Source organism: Apteryx rowi, unplaced genomic scaffold (genome assembly GCF_003343035.1).
Source record: "Apteryx rowi isolate R43461 unplaced genomic scaffold, aptRow1 scaffold_204, whole genome shotgun sequence".
In the NCBI taxonomy this organism is placed as follows: domain Eukaryota; kingdom Metazoa; phylum Chordata; class Aves; order Apterygiformes; family Apterygidae; genus Apteryx; species Apteryx rowi.
In genome coordinates, this window is record NW_020448353.1 from 556,954 (window position 1) to 567,579 (window position 10,626).

A 10,626-nucleotide genomic window follows, 5' to 3' on the forward strand; every position below is an offset into this window, starting at 1 on the left:
ATCGGTATATTGTTCCTTCACGTTTTGGAGATCAGCAGCAGCTGAGATCCCACATATTAAGGAGGCAAAATAGTTGCAATTACCAGAATCTTGCCCCTGTGCAAATCTCTAGCTTCTGTGAATTCCTAGTGTGGAATTTACTGCCTTACACAAGGGCAAGTTTTACCTTTATCTTTTGCAGTCTGGCCTGTTCCACAAGAACTCACCTATAGCACTCAAATGCTCCTGTGAGAGACTGCAGCTCCTGACAGGATCAGGTGCAGCTCTTTTCCCCCAAAACACCCAGTGGCATTAGGCCAACTAGGTATAAAAAGAAACCTAAAGCACAAAAGTGGTATTACATATTGCAGCATACTGCCAGAGTTTGAGAGCTGCAGGCAARGCAGTGAATGAGCCCTTTGTTGTAGAAATAGTCCCATGCATCTTAGGGAAGACGGCCATAGACTGGGGGACTTCAGAGCTTCTTTTCATTGTGTTTTGGCTCCCAAGAAGAGCACTGAAAGAAAGTAAGAGAGTATGTAAGACAATGTGTGTGAGCATGAGGGAAGTTAGACAAAGTAGCATGGAGGAGGGTGCCCAATGAGTTATGGAAAGTCTTAGAATGAGGCAGTAGCATTTCTTTCCTTAACTGGAAGTACCGAAGCAGAAGAACTTTCATGTKAGTCTGTAGAGTAGACTGAGAAGAATTTGTGAAATGCATTTAGAGACTCTCTTGGAGCCAAAAGAAACTTTTTGGCCATAATGCTGAAGGAGCATGAGAAGATGACTTATCTGGCAGATTTAAAGGATGGCAGAAGCTGACGGAAAGAAAGAAGTTTTACTTTTGACATATGTGAGTGGAATATACTGTAGCTTGCTGCTGCTTTTTATGGTTATGGTTACTGGCTATGCTATTCATTCTCCTTGCTTTTTATAACTGTTCTACCAATTGCATTTCAGAGGTGACCATTAAAGACTCTTATACATTAAGTTCATAAAACACTTGAGATGATTGTATATGCAACACAGTTTTGCTGCTTATTAACCCCAATAGAATGTATTCTACTAGCAAAGACTTTCCTTTGTGCAAAGAAAGACTTGAAGAAGAGAAAAATTTCTTGCCAGAAACCGTATGCCTTTGTGACTCTGCCGTTGGGACATATAAAACAACTGTTTATGAGATACAACAGTCAAGAATGAGCTATTTTTTAAAAATCCATCAAAACCACATTCACAGGCCACAGCAACAGTGAATGACAGTAAAAAATAATCCTTCCAACATGGTATTAGGAAATTTATCTTCCCAATAATTCTGTGCAATAGGATTTATTTTATTTTACAGATGAGGGATTGAGAGCACTCTCCATCTGGCAGATAACATAACTTCTCTAAGTATGTAGTTGAGTTCAACTACACTAGCTTTATGCCCAGTTTAGTGCTTTAGCAACATGACCAGCCAATTGCTCTGGATGTGGTTACCTTTTCTTGTCTAGCGGTATCATTGACTCTACTCTCCCATCCTCTGACCTTGATCATGAATTCCCTGGCTGAAAGGCACCTGGAGCAAATTTATGGCTTTGGGAATATCTCACTAGTGAATGCATATACAGGTAAGATAAATTGTGCCAGAACTCATTTCCACTCAAAAGCCATTCTCTTTTGTGTTCACCTCTGCACTGAGTGGCAGGATGGTCATTTTGTAGAATATTTGGGAGATTCATGTTGTTACTTTCTGGAACAATGATCACTATGACCTTAAGGTATAGCATGTGCAAGAGAAGCAACAAGAGTCTTTACCAATAATACTTAGAGCCTTGTGGGGAAAAAATTCGTAATGTTGGCAGGACAGTAAAGATTTCTGTGATAATCATTAAATAATTTCTTAAATATAAGAGAGTCTGATTAACTTAATACAAAGGTCAGAATGCTAACCTCACTGATGTTTGTAGGTGGCACCACAGATGGCAGTGGATGTCAAAATTAAAGGGTGTGAATAATCACTTCATGGTCAGGTTTGATCCCAAGGCTTCAGTCTTACTACTTTTTCAATTTTAGACTCTTACTGATAGCATCTATGCTAATCTGGGCTGTATCAAAGAGCAAGAGAGGTTGTGATACTCTTCACTGAATAATGAAAATGAATGTCCTAGAATGTAACGAGATACATATATATATAATATATGTGTGTTTGTGTATATATATATAGAGAGAGAGAGGGGGGGAGAGAGATTGGGCTGTATAGTATATTATTGGGGCTTTGTAAAATTTAGATTAAGAGCAAAATGAAAGAAAAATTCTGTAAGGGAAGACTGGTATATCCAGAGATCACAGGATTTTTATTTTGAAAGTGCAGTGTTTAGTTGAATATGGCTAGTATTAAAAAAAAAAAAAAAAAGCTGAATTACTAACAAAAGCAGAAGAGTAAATCCTTTTAAATATTGAGCAAAAATGGTTTGACGGAAAAGGAGAAACTGCAGACTTTGTCTCTGTACAAAGATAATGGAATTTGTTCTATACTTGCTGTTACTACAAGCGTTTATCATGAATTCCAGTTACTTTACGAGGACTTACGTAAGTCTGGCACTGTGTCAGATGAAATTACATTTTTGAACTTCTTACAAGGCATTTTGGTTACGCGTAATAAAGCCAGAAGTCAACTTGGCCTTGGAAAATAACTGTTTCCCTGCAAAATATAAGGAAATCATCTCTATCCTAAACAACATGGATTATATCCGCACATTTCCAGATGTGAATACCACCCACTGAGAAAAGCTATCATGCTACTTCCTGGAAAAAGACCCAGTACATCTCACTAGCTTTGTGAAATGAGGTTGGAGCAGAGGATGGAAACCATGTTTTCTTCTGTGATTAAAGCTAAGACCAGTCTTATTAGCAGAAGTCCTAAGATTAATGACAGCATAGTTAATTAGGGCTTTGGTTTCATAGCTAGGGAAAACAAGAAAAAAAATCATTATAGACACTGATCACGGAGTTGCCATTCTTTTCCTGAAGGTAAGAATTCAAGCAACCCTGAAGCAATTTTCAGTTTTCTCAAAGTGAAAGGAGTTTCTTCTAGTAGTATGATATTTTCCATTGATTTCAAACACAGATGTGAAGAGAAAACTTTATTCTTTAATGAACATAGGCATTTGAGACTTTGAACTCTCTCTTTAACACCTTTCATTAATCCTTCCACACTATTGATTGTGGGGCACTAATGACTTTTTCATGAGCAGTGGGGTGGACACTATTAAACTGTCTCACTGACTCATTTGATAAATCACAGAAGCAATTAACAGACAATCCAGTTGTTCAACCTCTGTGGACCTTCATCTGACACAGATCAAGTTTATGAAGAGGGCGGTGGGGAATTATAGCATGCACAGAGAATGAGCCAAGAGGGACTATTGACARCTGGTATCAGAACAAGGCTATTTCTCTATGCCGATACATCTGCCACACACAGCACGATTCCTTTCCTATTCCAAGCTTTGGAGAGAGGAACCTGGAAAACATTCATGATAAAGAATAGCTGACCCCAGTTCACTTCAGATAAGAAAATAGGTGCTGATGAGAAGGGGAAGAAACCAGCGTGAAAAAGGGATGGGAGAAAATGGAAAGAAGTAAACAACTTCTGCAGAGTTGGAGACATGGGATTTTGTCTGCTAAAGAAATGTCTCATGAAGCCGCAAATAGAGTTAAGGGTTACAACAGAAAACTGCATGTGGAAGAGAATGCACTGAAATTATATAAATGATATAGGCTTTTGAAATGTACAGTAAGAAATGTAACATAATCTGGCACATTTATCGAGAGAATAGAGTTAAAAAAGTTCAGTTAGAGTAAGGGAAGGAGCCTCACATTTTCACTAAAGCTGATCAAAACATTTTACCCAAATTTTTATTCATATTAATCAATGAATGTTCTCTAACAGCATTCAGCATTCAGACTCTCATTAAACATTCTTCAAATATTCTAAAAAGTGTTTTTTTATTTTAATGGCAGATATATGCATAAAAAAGTCACATCTTATGTAAAAATGGCAGTATTTCCAATAGGAAAGGCTGTAAGAATGAAAACATTTGATTTTATTTGTGTTTAAAACTTCTGAAATTTTGAATGTTAGGTTTATAAGAACTTCATCTTAAAATTTCAAAAAAAGTTAGAAGTCTGGGGGTTTTTTTGTTTGTTTGTTTTAGTACTAATTGTTTCACCCTCAATTATTAGAGAATCTGAACCAGTTTGCAGGTTGATCATAAGCATAAAAAGCCACTATTCTATCAAACTATTTTCTAAAAAATTTGCCCAATTTTTTCTTCATTAGTATGATCAGCTCTCATTCTATAACATCTTCTCTTATAGTAACATCGCTTGGCTGCATCAAACCTAATGTGTCAGAGGTAGTATTTCTTTGGAAAGTAAAACAACTTGAGCAGAGATTAATGCATTATTTATTTATTTAAAATCAGTGCTCTTTTCTTTCATTGTTTGTTTTTGATAAAGGCTAATGTTATATGCTTTGCTTAGCCATTGTGTGGCTGCTTCAGAGCTTGCAATGCTTGTGATTGATGATGTTTGGTATAAATGTCATTTTTTCCCTCATTTTATAGCTGAAGGACAGGAAAAAGATTCTCTTATTTCTAAGAGTTAGAGAAACAATGCATTTTCAGTAAAATTATAGTATTTTCCTGGAATTTTCTTGATTCATGAATAGATGTCAGGAATTTCCTACTCTAACAGTGGCATTCGCATGCATGCGTGCAGACTAAAAAAGCTTTATCATGTGAATAGCTGCATCCTGAGGTTTTATGCTTCTGCCTGTCACCGTATTTGTATGCTTATAGAGTATAATCAATACTAAAAATAAAGCCTTTGCTTTCTGGAACTTTTTTTTTTTTTTCCAAGTCAAAACTCATACTTAGGGGTTATGGTTTGGTCTTTTAAAATCTTATAAGGGGAATTGGTAGGAGTCTGGAGATTCAAGAAAATGCTATTTTGTAGTATAGTATAGTTAGTAGCTGTTGACTTAATAATTAAGTAATATGAAACAGGAACCAAGATCTACAACAGAATATTTTTAAGAAAACACTGTGAACAAGTAGGAATTATTTTGTCCTTAATGAAAATGTGTTTATGCTGCAGGTAAATTTTTTCCATCTTGGTTTCCATATGTGGTAAGGAGGAAAGTAGTAAAGACCCAAAAGTTTGTTATTTTTATGGAATGGAGTACTTGTGAAATATTCAATCTGATGGTATATTTCTTATATGTATGCAATAAAAAGCATACAATAAATGAATACCTAAAACAAACAAACAAAATCTAGTGAAATACTTCCATGCTAAGATCAAAACAGTATTCAAGAACAAAGTCACCTCTGACATGAGCCTCATCAAAAAGCAGGCCCAGTAGCAATCATAAACCTGCCAATATAACTGCCAAAAGAATCTAGCAGGAGGCCAAGTAATACTGCTGAGAAATACTTTCCAGAGCTTGGCATGTGGAATTTCTGATATTCTGATAAACATCCAAGTGCGTGCAGAAAGGTAATCAGCCCTTACTAGTGGCCTTGTGGATTCTTAAAGGAGTACAGGGTTCGCTATTTCACGTAGCGTGTGCTGTGTAACAACAGAAAGCAATTCCAGGTACCAGACTAGTTCTTTATTAAGAAAACAACAGAAGTATTGTAACTGCAATTAACAGCTGACCTCTTTCCATACAGTCTAATTTTCTGATACCTCCTTCAGCTAATTTTTCCTTCTGTTGAACTCTAAGTACCTTCCAAGTTTTGGGTATCTCCCTCTCTAAATTCAACACAAGCTTCTATGGACTCATTTGCCTCAAGTCCTGCCAGGTGCTGTCACAAAAATAAGCTTCTGTTAAAGCATACTTTCCCTCTCTCTCTTTCTCTCTCTCTCTCTCTCTCTTTTTTTTTTTTAAAGGATGAGTGAGATGATCATTAGTGTTCGCAGAGGGAATTCTGGCCAATATAATTACAAGCAGTGAAAATTAGGYGAGATTCATTCACTTCTGCTATATTAAGTAGTGAATTATGGCTAGTATTAACAACACTGAATAAGGCTGACAGGCTGTATGTCATAGTTGATTCTACTTTATCAATTTTTAACTGATTGTACAGCAGCTTTAAGACCATCAGGGCAGATGCCGTTATGACTCTAAAATCTGGTATTTCTTGAAACAGCTGGTTTTCCTTGTTGTAATTACTACTAAGGGAGTAATACTGTATGCAGGAGCTGTTTCTTTAGGGCTTTGCACTGACAGGTATGAAGCTGTAAGTCATACTTGCTATTGTTAGTTGAAGGGGTGATAAATCCTACATGGAACAGGCACAGTTTAAACATTGATATCTTAAGAGAGAGTGCTTGAATGAGAGCAAACGTTTGTGGATATTGTTGGGAAACAGCAGTGGCTACGTATCAAGGTTCTAAAGACCCACTCAGTCTTGCTCTCCGGTCATTCAGTTTATTGACAGATTATTACTTAGCATCTTTTGGAGTCAGTCCCCTCCGACTTCCTACCTGGCTGTCGAGGCCTGCTATTTTGATATGTGATTTTCCTGCCCACCATTTTACTTATCTCACCAGCCACATGATGGCAGCAAAGTATTAAGGAACCCCAATTGCCTCCTTTATCATCAGATAGGATGATAACTATCCACTTGAAGATTTTAGGCTGATCAGAACGAAATTCAGAGAGAAACCACATCAAACCAAAGTGAAAATAATGATGCTAAGAACAGCATACTCGAGGAATAAAAATATAAGATCTATGTGCGCTCATCTGTGAATACTGCCTTGCTACTCTGTTATCTATAAAACACATACTTGCTATGTTTGAATATTCGTATCGAAGAACTGTTTTTCATGTCTGCTTGGTTTAGAAATGTCAGTCCAACGTAAAAAAAATTAAATGTTTCTCTTACAAAATAGGATTTTGTTGTAATCAACGGAGCCACAGTTCTTGAAAGAGGCTGAATTACAGTAATCTCTATTAATCCTGATACAATCCAGAGTAGTACATCTCAAGTTATGAGTTTAAAAATTTACCACAAATCTGGAAGAGATATACCTTACTGCCATTTTTAAGCCTACATGCATAAAGAAATTTTACATAATGTAGCCACAATACACAAAAAATAAACAGAAATAAAGCAGACTTATGTAAAAGACCATACCTCGAGAGAGGCAAGGAGAAACGTGTTGGCAGAAAATAGAGGGAAAAATAGAGGAATAAAGCTGAAGAGGTTGTGTAGTTATTAAGAAACCTCTACTTTTTCTAGTCAAAGGCTATTTATACTGATGCCTTAAACAAAGGGTTATAGAGGTAAAAAAGTGAATTGTGTCAGACCTACAGAATAGCTGACACTTTGAGTTCATACTATGAAGACTATGTTGGGTGAATCAAAATAGCTTGTTTTGCAAATGAAATACCCACTACTGGCAATTTCTTAGTTCCATTCTGACTCTAATAATTTTATTAACAATCTCTGTCATTAATAATGCCAGCTGAGTACAATGCGAAAAATCACATTATGCAGTGAGCATATGCAGAATTTGATGAACATGGTATAATTTTGTTATTTTTTTAATCTCAACATTTAAACATAAAATAGATTTGTCTTTAGAGCAAAGACATTATTTATAACCCATTAAAAACGAGAAAAAAAGTGTTCCTTATGACAGATTCATGCAGCAGTTACCTAGCAATTTATGAATACCTGGAGTGGTAAAGTGCTTTTTTCCCCCATGCCCTTCTGTATTTTAGATATTATGGGTAGGTTCTGAAAAAACCATAGAAAGGGTAGTGTTCCCACTACATTGAACTTCACAGAAAAGACTATAGAAATTTGGACTCCAATAAAACTGAGCAAGACTGCTGACTGCCAGACTTGTGAGTCTGAACAGCTTTATATCAATGAAGGAAATAATTGCAGACATGATTCCTTGTTATGTGGACAAAATAGCTTTTTATATGACCTGTATAGCCCATCTCCCACAATACATATGCTCAGTTACACAGCTGTTTATCCATTGTCTCTAACTGGGTGTGACATTTCTCTTACTCTTACATAGATTAAAGTGAAACATGGATGTATGGAATAAGAAACTGCTCTTAACCCCTTTGAAAAATGTGCAGAAACTATCCATGTTTTCATCTCAGTGCGAAAAATAACACACACACACGAAGTCTCAATCTCTAGATATTTAACTTATTGATTTCCATAACTATGTTGCTTGATATTTTTAGTGTATTCAGGAGAAAGTTAATATCGTCTAAGGCATGTGAAAACTTGGCTTTTGGGGAGGAGGATTTTTTGTCTTTTGCAGTTGATCTTTTCGAAACATCAAAATAATCTGATCTTATTTCTGTACCAAAGGAATTAACATAATAGTTTTTTTAGTGACTTGTCAAATCTAAGAATCAAGAGTGGAAATGCAGGTTATTATTGTAATTATATCTTTGTAGACTCCTGAGCAACATCAGTTATTAAGAAAAACATTGCTTGGAGTATGCCATAGCACTTTTTATTATTCCTTTTTATTTTAGAGGAATAGGCATAGTAGGATGCATTTGGCATGGCTCACATAGAAGCCTGTTCTGACTCAGCAATTAAGTGCATACTAGCTAAATACCAAGGGTCAAAGCCTCAAATAAAACTCCACTTGTTTTAGTTACCACTATCAACCAGATATGTTTCTTATTATCAAGCATCTTTTGCTCTTTGTGGCTAGTCTTTATATTCTGCTTTTGCTAAACTATCTAGAGGTTAAATAGGCACTTTACAATTTCAGTGTGTACAAATTGTACTGGCAGATTTGTGACTGTTGCTTAAAAATAAATAGCCCTGTTCTTTACCTATAGCTGGATTATAGAGAATTATAGAGAATTATGATTTATATTTTGTAATTTTCCAAACATTTCTGTGATAAAGCATAAAATGTCAGAATTTTCTCCCCCCCTTTCTTCTCCCTTCCATTGGCCTTTTAAAAGCATTTGCTTTCCAAGTAGCTATAGAAAGGGGGGTATAATCTACCAATAAAAGTAGCACAAAGGCCAAAGGGCAATGAAATGAATGTGACTATGTCACTATTTTGAGAATTATATTATGCTCACATATGATTAGTTCTAAAGAAAAATGAAAAAAATCACATGGTTTCTTTTTAATATTTCAGTTAGATTTGGAATATGATTCATGCTACCTCAAATCCTCAGTTTCCAAGTTTGAAACCTAAGAGAAACCATCTTTAGAACAGACCACCTCAGCATCACCTGCCTATTTTATGGTGAAATCCAGCTTCATCCTCAAGGTAAAAGGTATTGGAAAATCTATATAATATAATATGTGCTATAACATAACGTGATGGAATGGTAATTATAGACTACAGGACTCTAATGGAGAGCAGTTCAGAGTTAATGTCATTCATTCCTCTTAAACTTATGTATTTCCTAATTTATGTGTTCTTAAAGACATCCTTAATAAGCTCAAGTTTAGTCCAGTTAAGCTCATAAAGTTAGGCTTAATGAAAGTGTCTCCTCCATAATGCCTCAATTACAAAGATTCTGCTGGTGCCACTGGGTCTTCACTGAATGTAATCTGCAGTCCCTTAAGCAAGCTGTTGGACTGAGTCCTCAGGTAACACGATTATGAAATTTTGTAATTTTGTACTTTGTTCACTTTACAGTATTTTCTAATCAGCAACTGCGTTCTCAATCTAAAGATTTCGTCTGGCTTTTATTTGTCTCTCTCTCCTTCCCCTTCTCCAAGGGAGGATTCGGTAATCTATTTCAGATTTCAGTCGCACGCCTTGGAAGTGCACGTAGTCTGCAGTAATGCGAACTCTGTGCTCCATAGAGACCCCTGCAAGACTATGACAAACTGGAGGAACTACTCCAGTTAGGATCAGGTGCCAAAGCTGTGAGCATAGGCATGCCTGTTATTTTTGTAGCTATCAAGTGGCAGCTTTCCACATTATTTTGCGCTAGCTCAGAGTATGTTTACTGTTTTTTTAGATTTTAAATCAGAGAGATTTTATCCACTTTGGAGTGTTTATAAAAACATTTCCTTTTTCACATAGTGTTATGTCTGAATCTAAAAAATCTTTTTCTGTGTTTAATGCTTTTACAGTCACTGTCTTGTCCATGCTGAGTGTACAGATGGCTAAGGAAATCTGTGCTAACCTATGAAACTAGTGGATTTCCAATTAGAATTCACTAGTTGCCTCACAAAAAAACGGGCTAAATTTTAAAGACAGTGTTGTGTGTCTCTATTAAAATTTGAGGCTTTTGAAAGAAAGGGAAATAACTGTTTATGAAAGTGAATGGATGTTACCAAATGTACTGTTTATTTCTTATGTCTCAAATGGAATATAATATAACATGATATTACAAGTATTATGAACAATATACTTCTGCAGATTATATTTGGGGTTGGACTAGATGATCTCCAGAGGTCCCTTCCAACCTCAGTGATTCTGTGATTCTGTGATTTGTGGGATTTTTCTGGTTTTATTTTTGATATCTTCATAACATTTCTTAATATTCAAACCTATGTGTAATTTACAGTTAAGAATGTTAACTTTGTTCTCAATAAAAACCTAAATCTGAAAGGCTGTCCCAAAGATAAATGG